The 14,760-nt window shown below is 34.3% G+C and overlaps 3 non-coding genes across 3 annotated transcripts; 1 reads left to right on the plus strand and 2 right to left on the minus strand.

Annotated features, from left to right (window-relative positions):
• Nucleotides 1–12,140: 12,140 nt before the first annotated feature.
• On the minus strand, nt 12,141–12,214 carry TRNAV-UAC (transfer RNA valine (anticodon UAC)). The gene has a single exon. It is a non-coding gene; the product is annotated as a tRNA-Val (tRNA).
• A 222-nt stretch (nt 12,215–12,436) lies between these two features.
• TRNAL-CAG (transfer RNA leucine (anticodon CAG)) lies at nt 12,437–12,517 on the minus strand. The gene has a single exon. It is a non-coding gene; the product is annotated as a tRNA-Leu (tRNA).
• Nucleotides 12,518–12,752: 235 nt separating this feature from the next.
• Nucleotides 12,753–12,825, plus strand: TRNAR-ACG (transfer RNA arginine (anticodon ACG)). Its single transcript has one exon. It is a non-coding gene; the product is annotated as a tRNA-Arg (tRNA).
• Nucleotides 12,826–14,760: the final 1,935 nt, after the last annotated feature.

Below are 14,760 nucleotides of genomic sequence, written 5' to 3' on the forward strand. Positions count from 1 at the left end.
TCAATTTTTGATGCATTTTATGACAACATATATCCCTAGGGGTCTTAGGATCCATAAGACATGTGTCCCTAGGGGTCCTAGGATCCCGAGGGACCTATTTGGTTTGTTTGAATGGGTCAAAAGGGGTCATAGGTTATCTTATGACCCCTTTTGGTGCATTTCATGACAACATAGTCCCTAGGGGTCCTAGGACCCCTAGGGACCTATTTGGTTTGTTTGAATATCTTGAAATGGTTCATAGGTTATCATATGACCCCTTTCAACACATTTCATGACAACATGACCTGCACTAAACATCGTACGCATGTGAACTATGAAACTAGTCATAAAACTTTAATGTCATTCATCGTTTCCTTTATTTCACTGCATAAGAGAACCCTAAACCATATATTACTATATTATATTTAATAACAATAATCATATATAGTACTATATATTATATTTAAGAATAATCATATGTATATATATTACTATATTATATATAATAATAATAGATTTCTATATTATATAATAATAATATATTTCTTTATTATATAATAATAATATATTACTATATAATATTAATAAATACTAATATATAATTATATATAATTTAGCTATGTATTCCCCACACTTGCCAAATTTTGACTTCCCTCCAAAATTTGGTTGACCATTTTAGGTACCTGATATCTAATTGGGTATTTGATCTTGAATCAAATACCTAATAATATTGGATACTCGATATGGGATCAAGTACCTAAAATACTGGCATACTTTTTCCCAAAATATTCACTGTCACTATAGACTCAAAAATCACCTTTTTTGGGTCTATTTTCAAGAGTTTGGAGAAAAAAAATTTGGGGCCCATGCGATCGTAAAAGTTGCTATAAGGTTTGATTAGGTGTCAGGAATTGTTGTCTAAATGGGGAGCAGTAGTCATCGAATGGCTCAATGCAAAAAAAAGGTATCAAATGAAGACATTGCAACATATAGGGAAAGGGACAAGGTAAATCACCGAAGGAAGAGACAAGGTATGTTAAATGTGAACCAAATTGACAATGTATTGATCAAAGGTTAAATCATAGAGTTAGATAATGAATATGTTCATATGGGGTATGAAAATATACCATTTGATAATGATAATATTGGGATTAAAATTTTGGAGAATGAAAATTTACCAATTCATAATGTAAATGCATAGTAAAAGAATGTTGGAGAATTGTGGTGCTAGTGGGCTTCCAAAATCATCAAGACACTTGCTAGATCAATTTTTATCTCCTAGAGTTAATGGTTGTAACTTTTATAGAATTTCTTGCTTAAATGAGAAGTGCTCAGAATGTGGTGGCTTATCTAATTTTGACACATGTTCCCACGAGGGGTGTGAATAAGATCTTGGGAGGACAATAGTAAAAAAAATGGTATAGGTAATAGTGAAATACACATTGAAGAGTGGAGGTGAGGCCTCTAGATGTGAATCGGTTGTAAAAGAAATCAGTGTGGTTATTTTTATTTCATATTTCAAGACAAATATTTTCTATAAGTATGCAAGGCATAGTCACAGGTCTCGATGGTTGGATCAACAATTTATAATATGGTAAGAAGACTTTTCCCATTGGAACTATTATATCAATTGTTGACTTTGTAAAGAACTGAACATTGTAGCCCCAAAATGAGAGACAATATCAGTATTACAACTCCATTCATATTGTTATTTTGTCCACATAACATATAGACATGCCCCTAATAGTGTGGAAGATAATCGAAAGATTATTAGAGAGTACCTTTTTTACATGAGTGATGATAGATCTCACTCTCACGAGTTTGTGCAACATTGTTTTGAGAATTATTTTGATTTCTTATAGGAGCATGACATTACTATGGATAGACATATCGTTTGGTTAGATAATTGCATAGATCAATTCAAGATGCTCACATGTTTTATTGGTTGTGTAAGATGCACATAGAGAGGGGGTGCCTCATATTTGGATTTTTTTTAAGTCCATCCATGGGAAATGGGAACATGATGGAGCAGGGGCATGTGTGAAGAGATCTCTAGTGAAGGAGCAATTGAAGATTTTAGGAGTAGAGCTTCTTGATGCTCATAGCATTGTTGATTGGTGTAGTTCAACATTATCATAGTGCAAACTCTTGATTCAGTAGTACATAGGTTCTTTTGGTTGGTTGAGGAAGGGTCCATAGGTGATAGATTATATTGTGCTACTATTAGAGACTCATCAAAAATGCATTCATCTCAGAGCTCTGATTCTAGTACATGGACCATTTGGACATGACAACTAGCTCTCTTTTGTCCTAGTTGTTTTTAGTTTGATTGGGATCATTGTGAATCAAGTGATTGGGTGGACACATGGTTTCTACGTTATCTTACTCCATTGTCTATCATAGTCTCTATCAAAAATGATGAGATGGAAAGTTCACTTGAGCATAACCATCAATTGGATCTTCTTTAGCCAGGACATTTCTTTGCATTGGTTACACTACATAGGAATGATGAGAAATCAGATTATTGGTTAGCACATTATGCAAGAGGTAATCAAGAAATTACACAATTAATCACAAATGATAATGGATTCACATATCCTACTCGTTCAATTTTTGTTGCTAGAACATGGCTACAAATATACATGCTTAGAAGTAATGGAATTCCAACATTCAAACACTATCAGAAGCACAAAACAATAATCATATATTCACATCTTATTATAGCAACAAATATGAAGTTTTTGAAGCATCAAGGAAGACCAAAAGTAAAAGAACTTTTCACTATTACTAATGTTGATCATGAAGCCCTATTGAAGACCCTAAAATAGAGAGTGGACCCTATAGGAACACTCAACTAGGTATATTTACTTCTTATGTTCTTTTATCCATAATGCTTTGTTGAATCAATAATTATCTTATTTAATATGATTATTTACTAATATTTTTTATGATATTGAAATGTAGGTACATCATGAAGAGTAGCCATGCATGAAGATAAAAACTAAACAAGGAGAAGAATGAAGAAAAAACTATTTTATTTTTTATACTATGATTTTTTACACTATGATTCTTGGCACTACGATTTTTGACATTATGATTTTTGAAACTATGATTTTTGGTAGTTGTGTACTAATGTAATAATGATGAAACACTTGAGCTATTGTAAATGTAAACTTTTTGATTTAATGAAAGAAACGAAGATGTTTTTACTTAATGTAATTTATGTAGAGGGACCTAAAAATGATGATTTTAATTAATACTAACACCAAAATTTGAAACCATTGATCTTGGCATCGAATCATTAATACCATTAGCTCACGATGGGTAGGTGAACTCTAGTGACACCTTTTTTCTATCCTTGGAGAGCCTTCATCATTCACAATCACCCCATATCAAAGAGTCTCTAAGGTTCTCTAAGCGTATTTGGATATCAATCTTTAGAGGGTCGTAACTCAGAGCTCATGGGGGCTATCATTGAAATGTCAAATGCTATAGCACAGTCATGTCAAGGCCTATAACAACCTATTTCATTTGTGAAAGATCACATTTTGTTTGGATTTAGCATAGTGATCTTGCTTGATGCCAAAACTTGTAGTGTGCCTCAGTTCATTGGTGCATCACTACGTAACTTTGAAACCATTGATCTTGGAATCAAATCATCAACGCCATTAGCTCTGAATGGATGGGTGAACCTTAGTAACACCCTTTTTTTGACTGTGGAGAGCCTCTATGGTTTGCAGCCACCCCATACTAAAGAGTCTCCAAGGTGCTCTAAGTTTTTTTGGAGGTTGGTCTTCCAAGGGTCATAACTTGTAGCTTGTGGGGGCTACCAGTGAAATGTTGAATTCTACATGAAGCTCATGTTGAGGCCTACAATAACCTATCTCATTTTTTGAGAGATCACATTTTGTTTGGATTTGGCACAATGATCTCACTTGATACCAAAACTTGCAGTGTGCCTCAGTTCATTGGTGTATCCCTACGTAACTTTGAAACCACTGATCTTGGCATCGAATCATCAGTGCCATTAGCTCAAAATGGGTGGGTGAACCTTAGTGGCACCCTTGTTCTAGTCATGAAGAGCCTCCATCATTTGTGACCACCCTATACCAAAGAGTCTTTAAGGTGCTCTAAGTGCATTTTGGGGTTAATCTTCTAAGGGTCATAACTAGGAGCTTGTGGGGGCTATTGGTGAAATGTTGAAAGCTACAAGATGGTCATACTGAGGCCTACAATAACCTATCTCATTTCTAAGAGATCACATTTTGTTTGGATTCAACACAATGATCTTGCTCAATACCAAAACTTGTAGTGTGCCTCAATTCATTGGTACATTACTACGCAACTTTGAAACCATTGATCTAGGCATCAAATCGTCAGTGCCATTAGCTCCATATGGGTAGGTGAACCCTAGTGACACCCTTTTCTCAGCCACAAAGAGCCTTCATCATTCATGGCCACCCCATACTAAAGAGTCTCCAAGGTGCTTTGTGTTTAGAGGTCAATCTTTTAGGGGTCGTAACTCAAAGCTCGTGGGAGCTATCAATGAAATGTCAAATTCTATACGATAGTCATGCTAAGGCCTATGATAACCTATCTCATTTCCAAAAGATCACATTTCATTTGGATTCGTCACAACAATCTTACTTAATGTCAATACTTGCAATGTACCTCAATTCATTTGTGCATCACTGCATAACTTTGAAACCACTAATCTTGGCATCAAATCACCAATGTCATTAGCTTTGGATGGGTGTGTGAACCTTAGTGACACCCATTTTCTAGCTACAAAGAGACTCCATTGTTCACAACTACCCTATACCAAAGAGTCTTCAAGGTTCTCTAAGTGCATTTGGAGGTCGATCTTTTGACGGTCGTAACTCGAAGTTCGGTGAAATGTCAAATGTTACAGGACATTTATGTTGAGGCCTACATTAATCTATCTCATTTCTTTGAGATCATATTCTATTTTGATTTGGCACAATGATCTCACTCGATGCCAAAACTTGTAGTGTGCCTCAGTTCATTGGTGCATCACTATGTAACTTTGAAACCATTGATCTTGGCATCAAATTGTGAGTTCCATTAGCTTTGGATGGGTGGGTGAACCCTAGTGATACCTCTTTTCTAGCCATGGAGAGCCTCCATCATTCACGGCCACCCCATACCAAAGAGTCTCTAAGGTGCCCTAAGTGTGTTTGGGTGGGTGAACCATAGAGGCATCTTAAGGGATTGCAGAGATCATTTCAAATTAAACATTGCATCAAAATTTGATAATAAAGGTTGTTAAAATTCTCTTACAAATTATTTCATTTGAATTGAATACAACAAATATGACCATAATGAATGATATTCCATAAACATGAACAATGCACATGATCCATGATAAATTGAACAATATTATACTGAATTAATATGTATATCATTGTGCACATAAATGACAAAAATATATATCAAAAAAAATGTATACATAGAAAAATTACACAAATATATATATATATCAAAGTTCATGTTTCCATTGAAAAATTACACAAATATATATTAAAACACAAAGGTCCATATAAAAAATGTGGTTGATCATGCCATTGAAATGTGTATAATATCAATGTTTTTGTATACAATGTGGCATATGCCATCTCAAAATTTCTCATAACACATCCTATGACAACTATAATATCCTATGTTTCTGGTGGATGATCAAAATGTAGCCTCTTCACCGTACTAGGTGGATTGGATGCCTCTTACATAGACAAAAAAGGAAAACCCAAAGTTAGACTACTAAATTTATATGATTCTATGTATCTAACATTGCATTACTCAAATTAATAATGATCCTTTTTTTAATGAATATTTATAGTATTAAACTTTCATCATAATTACCTCTCTCATCAACCTCTTGTGCTAGTCAGGATTCCTCTCATATGTCCTTGACAATGCTTGAACCTCGTTGATTGTGACCTGTATATGTTCAAGTATGTTTGTCAGATGAATCTACAACTTAAACTATAACATTATAATTCATAGAAAACTAAATTTATAGCATATAATCAAGAATTCAAACTACAACTTACCTTTCTCGAGTCCTCCTCTGGATATAATGGCTGCGTGAGAAAAGATACAAAACTTTGATGTTCAACCTCCTATGCACTAGGTGTTTCCTATGAGATACAAAAGACTAGATGTTAATATCATGGAAATAAATTTTGAATTTGTTTATGAAACTAAGGAAAATAACAAATAAATGATACTTATACATATGATGGGGCTCTCACTGTGAATGGAAATGCCAAATGGTCTGTGACACTGAATCTGCTTGGACTCGTCATCAGAAGCCACACCTTGTACAATAAAGAATATAATTAATTTTCATTACCACAAGAATTTTACAAGAATGCATCAATATTTAGTCACTTTAAAAGTACCTAATTACCTTTCCCTTGTCACTGGGTTGTGCCTTAGCCCCCGCACTCAGCCCCCCACTGACAGGTGATACTTGCAAAAGAAAAAAAAAGATTAGAAACCATATGTGCTCCAATATCAAATAGAAAAACAATGACAACAAAACATAATGTATCATAGATGTCTCAAGGCCACATGAAATAGCCAAGAGCATGACAATATCAACCTATCTGAGCTCCTCCTTAGTCATCAACTAAACATGAATGAAAATCATATACATGTATAAGTTAGTATGGGTTAAAATTACTCCAATATAAAGATTAACTTTAAATCACATATGTCATAACAAAAAAATGTATACATGTACCTACACAATAGGTTTTCATGCCTCTGCATGCCCCTCCTCTCTTATGTCAGGGTGTGTAGTCTTTGTACATGCATCTGGTGTATCCTCCTCCTCAAATACAAACTGATACTCAAAAAGGTCACCTATGAGACCAAGACAAATATTCTTGTACATTATGCAAGTATGGGGTACAAAAACATGTGATGAGCTCGTCAATGATGAATTTTCCCATCATCATCAACATAGGAAGGCAACACTAACCTAGCCTAGGAAATGAATAGGCTACTCAATCTATGGATGACTCTAATAGTCTAAGAGCTAGCCCCTATAATGATATTAGGATGTTGCACTAGAGGAGAGGGGGAGACAAAAGTGCTAGCTTTCTTCCACTAGGAAAAAGGTCTATTCTAAGGAGCTCCTCATCCTACAGCCATGTTGGGCCTTATGCTCTAGTAGTTCACCTTGAGGTGCAGCACAAATTTGGTATACAATTTTTTAATGAAATAAAATAGCACCTCTAAATTTTTGTGTGGAGGTTTTTCAAAAACCATCCACCAACGATCCCAAAAGTTCACACGCATAGCCTCATTTGTGCACCATTTAATTGATAATGTGGTTTTTGTGCCTTCTACTAGTTTACCAGTTTTTGGGTCCGCAAAAAGGCTAACTATATCATCTTTAGTTATATTTAGGGTCGTAACCTCACCGTAGTGCAACCCATCATCAAACATGGCATGGGTTTGCTCACACCAATGAAGAGCAACATTTTGTTCATTGCTAAGTGTTTCAATATTATCCACTATGGTGTTTAATGTGGATAACATGAGAGCCAATGCAGTTATATTAGTATATTTAATTTGCAAAACTCTCAATTCAATGAGATTTTCATATATCAAATCTTCAATTCAAGGGGGGTTTTGAGGGGGTAGGGGATCATTTAGTGGAGGATTACGAAGAACATTGTTTCTTGCCTCAAGTCATCATTTAGGTCAACCATACCTATTAAATTGCAAAACAACATTTCCATTAAAAAAAACTTAGTTTTCAACTATTTCTATTAAAAAAACCTAATTTTCAATGATTTCTATTTTAAAAAACTAATTTTCAATTATTTCTATTTTAAAAACTATTTTATATTAAAATTCATTCAAAATCATAAATAAATACAAAAAAATCCTTACCTATATCATATATTCATTGCTATATCATATACCCAAAATGGAGTCAGCTCAAAACAAATCCAAACTCAAATGTGTTATTTGCTCTCAAGTTTTTTTGTTAAATCCAAGTCAAAGGTTTTGGGTATCTGATCTTATATTGGATACCCAATAAGGTTTGGCCCAACCTTTTTGCCTTGGTATCAGGATGGGTGAAAAAAAGTTAGAGGCGATTTTGAAATGCTTTTAGATGTTTCCAAACTCCACTATTTTCACACCACCACTTTTTGGCACACCGTGATCCTGCACATACCCAATAGTAAGACTTTAGAAGAGGCGTAGTTTATATTGGTTTAGAAAATTTCTTGTACCCCCCATTATGGGTCAAAAGAGATAGAAAACAACCAAATACATAGATGTGCTATTAATAAGAAAGACAATCAACAAACAAGATAACATACAAAGCTTGAGAATCAACAAACAACTCAAGGAAAAGGCATACCACATTAATGAGAAGAATTATCTTAGGGTTGTGCTAGAGAGGTAGAAAATAGTGCCTCGAGGAATATGGTGCAATTTTTTATGGCATTGCCTACAAAAGTAATCTGTAATGAATGAAAAAAGAAAATGGCGGTGAATCAATACTAATAGAAGTCATTGTTGTTGGTTTGACCTAGAAACAAAATCAAAGAGAATAAGAGCTTTCCACATTTAACCTCTATGGTTTTCTGGTGAAATCTTCATCAATAGTTTACTAGAGTAATCATTTACAATCAAAAAACCCTAAATTAGTAAGAAAACAAGGGATTTGGGAACGAGGTACTAGGAGCTGGAAGCACAAGAGTAGTAGTAATCATAACAAACACTAATATTTTTGGATCTATTGTATAAACACTAGAGTTGGGGAAAAAATTCGTATTCTAAAATTTTGTGAGACAAAACCCTTTCTTACTTGTTATGATCATAAATTTTTGCAATTCTAATTTACATAAACAAAAAAAAACTAGCCAAGAAGGTCTTTTCAAGCACGAACATCATTTTTGAACTTCGGTCTAGTAACAATTTCTTTTTAGACCTAAATTTTGACATTTCCACAACATAAAATGTCAAAATAAATGTTTTTACTCGAAACCCACATTAATAAAATAAGACCAATGGTTGACTAGAGGATAATGGTATCAATAAGTACACATAAAATAGTTTTTCAGCAGCCATCAAGTAGAAGAACACATCTCTAGAGTACTTCATTTAGACATTTTCCTGGCATTGTTCTTCTATTAGTGCCCTTTGGCTATGCAACATGAGCAATGAGGATTTTTTTACCATAGAATGGTGAGAAGACTATGAATTTGTATTGATGTTGTAGTCACAATTTTGGTTATTTTACTTCAAATGTTTCCCACACTTGAAAGAGTGACAAGCCTCTAGTAGGGAAGCTTGAAATATTCCACTCTTGAAACTCTTATGATAGAGTTGATAAATCCTTAAATAAATCAGACTTATAGTTGCAATAATGTGAAATGTTGTTTCCATGAACTATTAGAAGACATTGTTTTACATATAATGGGAAAGTTGATGCAAACCTAGCATTGTAATTGAAGCATGTTAAACAAGAGTTGTGGTAGAGTCCATGCTTGATGGGAGGGACGAAAAGCCGAAGAGGTATGTAGAAGTTGTTGTGTGGAGTGAAATTGAGTATAGATTTAGATACCCGTGAATAGTATAGAAGGCATGTTTTTATGATCCTTTATGAAGAGTATAGCACTTGTATTTTCATGATCCACTGAAGGAGAAATTTGTTGGTTGGGAACAATATATTAATGGTTAAAAAGATCTGGCATTAACTCTTTTGATGAGTTTGTTAACCAGATGTAAAGAGGAAAAATTATTTTCACACAACTTAGACCTCCAACTTCTTGAAATTAATAGAAATTGGGATCTTAGGTTTGTAATTATTACAAATGATAGTAAGACATGGAGATTAAAAAATTATGCCAAAATATTTTTAGGTAAAAACCAACACATATTTAGCTATTAAAATATAAACCAATGTTAACCATATCATTTTTCATTGATGCTAATGCTACTACTAATTTGGCATCTCTACACTTTGCACTTGCTGAGTCTTCAAAATCAATTACAGAATTATGCATTACACATTCAATAGAATTAAATTTGTAGAATTATGCATTATATATGGTCAATAGAATTAAATTTGCATTTATTAAACTTGCAATGTTCAAATGTCAACATATTAAAATTACATGAATTCAAAATTAATTACATAGTCAAATGAATCAAATTTACATTTATTGAACTAGCAAACATATATAAACTTGCAATGTTAAAATGTCAACATATTAAGACTGCATGAATTTAAAACTAATTTTGAAGCTTAAATATCATCAATCATGATTTTTCTAGTAATATGAACTAAGTCGCAATGTAGACTATCACTCTTGAAACAAAAGTTGATTAGTTGTAGCACTTTTTATGACCTGAATCCATTTAAGAATAATAGACATGATCGAAAGTAACAATCGCAAGTGTGGATGTCAAAAAAACCAATAGGAAAATAAACAATTATAAGTTCAAGATTTAAATTGCCTTATAGCTATAACACTAATAAATTAGCTTGACTTAGCAAATTATCTAAAAAGAATGTTCTTTAAGTTTACTTTAATTGAAGATTACTCTAATAACATTGGAAAACATGAAAATACAATATTCTCATTTGTTTCCACAATAAGTTGGCATACCTACTTCTGAAATATTAATTTTAATTATAAGTTTTGGTTTCCCCTATCATGCCCAACCAAGAGGTCAATCAGAAATGGAACAAGTAAAAAAGAAATGATGATAAAATTGAGCAAATAATTTCAAATACATGTATCTTAATCTAGTTTAGCATATGAGCAACAAAATATTAATATTACAATAAGTAAGGTTGTAAGATATCTCTTAAAAATATAATGCAAAGTAAGGATGTAAATCATTCCTGCTAAATTATATTTAAATGCAACTTTAGTTAGGCAATTTGTTTATTTTGTGGTGTACAAGAAATCAAATTCAACGAACTGTAGGTTGTAATTTATATTTCAAACTGTTAAAAAAATGAGGAGCGAGCGCAAGAAAAAATACAAACAAAAACTCTTTCCTATTGTCAGATTCATGTCATTCATGTGAAAACTAACATTTGATTTTTGAACTTGGGAAGGATAAGAGATTTTAAAGCAAAATTAGTAATAATAATAATAAATACGGGGGAAGATTGTTGTGGTGGTGCAGTTGCTCATCCTGCAGGCTTCAAGAAAGATGAATCATAACTTTATGTCATTGATTCAAAGTGCATCAAAATGTTAATATTTTGCTACTTGTTATGATCATAAATTTCTGCAATTCTAATTTACATAAACCAAAAAATATCAGTCAAGATGGTCTTTCCAAGCAGAACATCATTTTTGAACTTCGGTTTAGTAACAATTTCTTTTTAGACCTAAATTTTGACATCTCCACAACAGAAAATGTCAAAAGAAATGTTTTTACTCAGAAACCCACATTAATAAAATAAGACCAGAGGATAATGGTACCAATGAGTACACACAAAACAGCTTTTTAGCAGCCATCAAGTAGAAGAACACATCTCTAGACTACTTCATTTAGACATTTTCCTGGCGGTGTTCTTCTATCAGTGCTCTCAAGTAGAAGAGCAAAGAGGATTTTTTTTACCATAGAATGGTGAGAAGACTATGAAGAAATATAGGGGGATTTGTACGTATGAAGTAAATGCAAAATGGCATTCTCATGCTAATGGCACGTCTATTAATCTTAGAATGGCATGGGAAAACCAAAATAAACACATGCCTGCAAATTGGTACAAATTCTAGTGCTCTATTTTTTCTCATTTTTTATGAAAAAGAAAATACACAGACTAGCAAGAAAAAAGACGGCAACCAATGAAAATGCAGCAAAATACATTTACAAAAATTTGGTTTAATAGGGAATATTTATCAGACTATGCGATAAACGGTTATCGAAGCAACAACTGATAATAAAAAATGAGTTAAAACTTTAAAGAACGCAAGCTAAATAAGGAATATGGAAGAAAACTAGACATCTGAGGAGGAGGGATGATATCAATGTAATAGAATGTCGAGGAGCACATCAACAACACTATTGACATTATTTTGTGCGAAGATTAACCTGTCCCCTCTCTAAATTCCTAAGCCAGTCAAATGAAAACGTAGATGTTTCAACATTGGTGCTGCCCAGGCTCGAACTGGGGACCTTCAGTGTGTAAGACTGACGTGATAACCGACTACACCACAGCACCGTTTTTGGTAATTCAAGGTGGAAATTCAGAATTTTTTGAAAGAGAACCGGGGACATCAATGGTATCTCGCATATAATGTGAAACTATCTATCTGTTGTTGTCGTCTTGTTCGAAGATAAATTAATGGTGGTCCACGATAAGAAAACTATAAATGGTCAGGATGAGCATCCTATTTGCATATGCCTATGTCTTGCAACTGAGTTGTGAAAACGAAAATAATAATGTCAAGAATGGGATTCGAACCCATGCCCTTTCGGACCAGTACCTGAAACTGGCGCCTTAGACCAACTCGGCCATCTTGACCTTGCAGATTTTGAGGTTCTTATTTAGTAATTCACGAATACATTTCCATCATAGCCTGTACAGAAGCAGACATAGTGCGCTTGGATTTGAAAGATGCTTTTCAACGACGTGAAAACGGCATTGCCGAAATTAACTGGATGATCAGGCAGAGCACAAGGAATATTAAGTACAACGGAGATGTAATTGGGTGGCGAAGTGGGGGTGAAAAAGGAAGACAGAGAACTGAAAACTCTACGGCTCTATGGCCCAATGGATAAGGCGCTGGTCTACGAAACCAGAGATTCTGGGTTCGATCCCCAGTAGAGTCGCTACCTATGGACGCCATGTTTCCGATGATGAGGAATTCTGCCATCCTGTTTCGTTCTGCAAAACGGTATGACTTGTGCTACTTTCCTTGCCTCCAAAATGCCTTTCTATACCATGGTAGGGTCCATGCTTAATCTTTATTCTCTGAGGATTAAGTGACTCAGATCAGTGACATCCCTACTGATTAGGTTAATATCTGTGCCTTTTGGGTGACTCAGCTTCAAAATCATATCCTTCTTCTGAGTTGGAAGGATATGGATGATTTTCTTGCCATAGACGTTCTAAGCGGTCTTCAATAGATTCTTCCTTCCACAAGATGCTACGATCAAGGCGAACATATGTTGTAGGTTGACTGGTACCAATGCCTGCTATGTGAGGAAGAGTAGTGAATTTGGTAAACATCCAAAGGGGTTTGTGCTGAGTGGCGAAATGATGAAGATTGCGCAGTTCAATAGTGTCACGCTGCACAGGGTTTGGACCAAAGTGATAAAAAATAAACTGGTTTATTGGGTTAGAGGTATATGAATAAAAATTCAATTTATGCAAATAACCATAATTTACCTCGGTGGGCATCAAGGCATGAGAGTGAGGATACAAACCTCGAAAATACATTTCAAAAGGATCTCCTCAGGCTAGCCATCTTCATTGATTGGGAATATGAGTACTACTCAAGATATGAACTAGTCATTCAAACAGTGTGGCACTGGTAGCAGTATGAGCCAAATATGCTCAAATTTCATCATCAGAAGGGTGACATGGCTCTTTTTGAATGATAGAGTCTGTAAGTAATTTCCTAAATGCAGCAAAATGAAGATCTCTTTATTCTTGATAGATCTTTTGTGACATAGAGAATCGATTGTCTTCCCAGGGCACATTACTGATGAATGTATAAACTTCTTTTCTTTCACAAGTCATACGAACATGATGTTCTTGAGCTGGTACTTGATTAAATTCATGGAGGAGAACACGATACCTGTCATTATGTAGCCGATCATCTTCAGGATTGATTTGAGCTAGATGCTGAAACATTTGATGCATATGATCTATCACTTGTGTTTGATCTCATTCAACTTCAGTCACCAAGTTAGGTTATTGAACTATTTGTTGATCCGGATGTCCTTTTCAAACACCGCAAACATTTCACAATAGTTGTTGTCGATATGCTTTTGCCTGTCTTCCTTGAGCATTTTCTTCAAGTATGACTTGACGATCTTGAGCATATCTTTCCCATGGACCTGGTTCAACATAGACTCTGATATGCAGATTTGACAAGATATCTTGTTGACTATCTGTGGGTGTATCTTGCAGATTGGGTTGCAAAACTCGAACACCATCAACTGTAACAACAAGTTGATTCAAAGTATGAATATGATTTTCTTGACATCCTTCTCGACTGAGAAAATCTGCCAAGACATTCTTACAACCTTCTACATGTTCTGTTTCAAATTCAAAAGTATCAAGAAACTGAGCCCGTCTGAGCAAACGAGCTCGAACAACTTTGTTTTTGGATTCCTTTTTAAAGAATCCGACCAGATTTTGAAGATCACTTCTTAAGACAAACTTTTGATCACCAATGAATAACTAAAACTTTTTGAAAGCATTAACAATAGGTAAAAGTTCTTTATGAGTAGAATGATAATTTAACTCAGAGCCTTTAAAAGCGCCAGATTCAAATCTAACAATTTCTTCTTTCATCTTACCATTGACTGAGACAAATTCGAGGAGTACAACTCCCCAAGCATTTTCACTAGCATCTGTGTGCACAATTTTCTTACCTTTTCTTGGGATGCGAAGAGGTGGTAGCTGTTGACATTATTGCTTAATTTTTTGAATTGCTTCATCGTGCTTGGCTATCCAGGGTGGTGCATTCTTTCGAAGCAACTTATTTAACTCTTTTCTGACTACTGCAATATTCTGAAAATGGCCAGCAATATAAT

The sequence above is a fragment of the Cupressus sempervirens genome, chromosome 1 (genome assembly GCF_028749045.1).
Source record: "Cupressus sempervirens isolate cs-2001-9-10 chromosome 1, ASM2874904v1, whole genome shotgun sequence".
Lineage (NCBI taxonomy): Eukaryota > Viridiplantae > Streptophyta > Pinopsida > Cupressales > Cupressaceae > Cupressus > Cupressus sempervirens.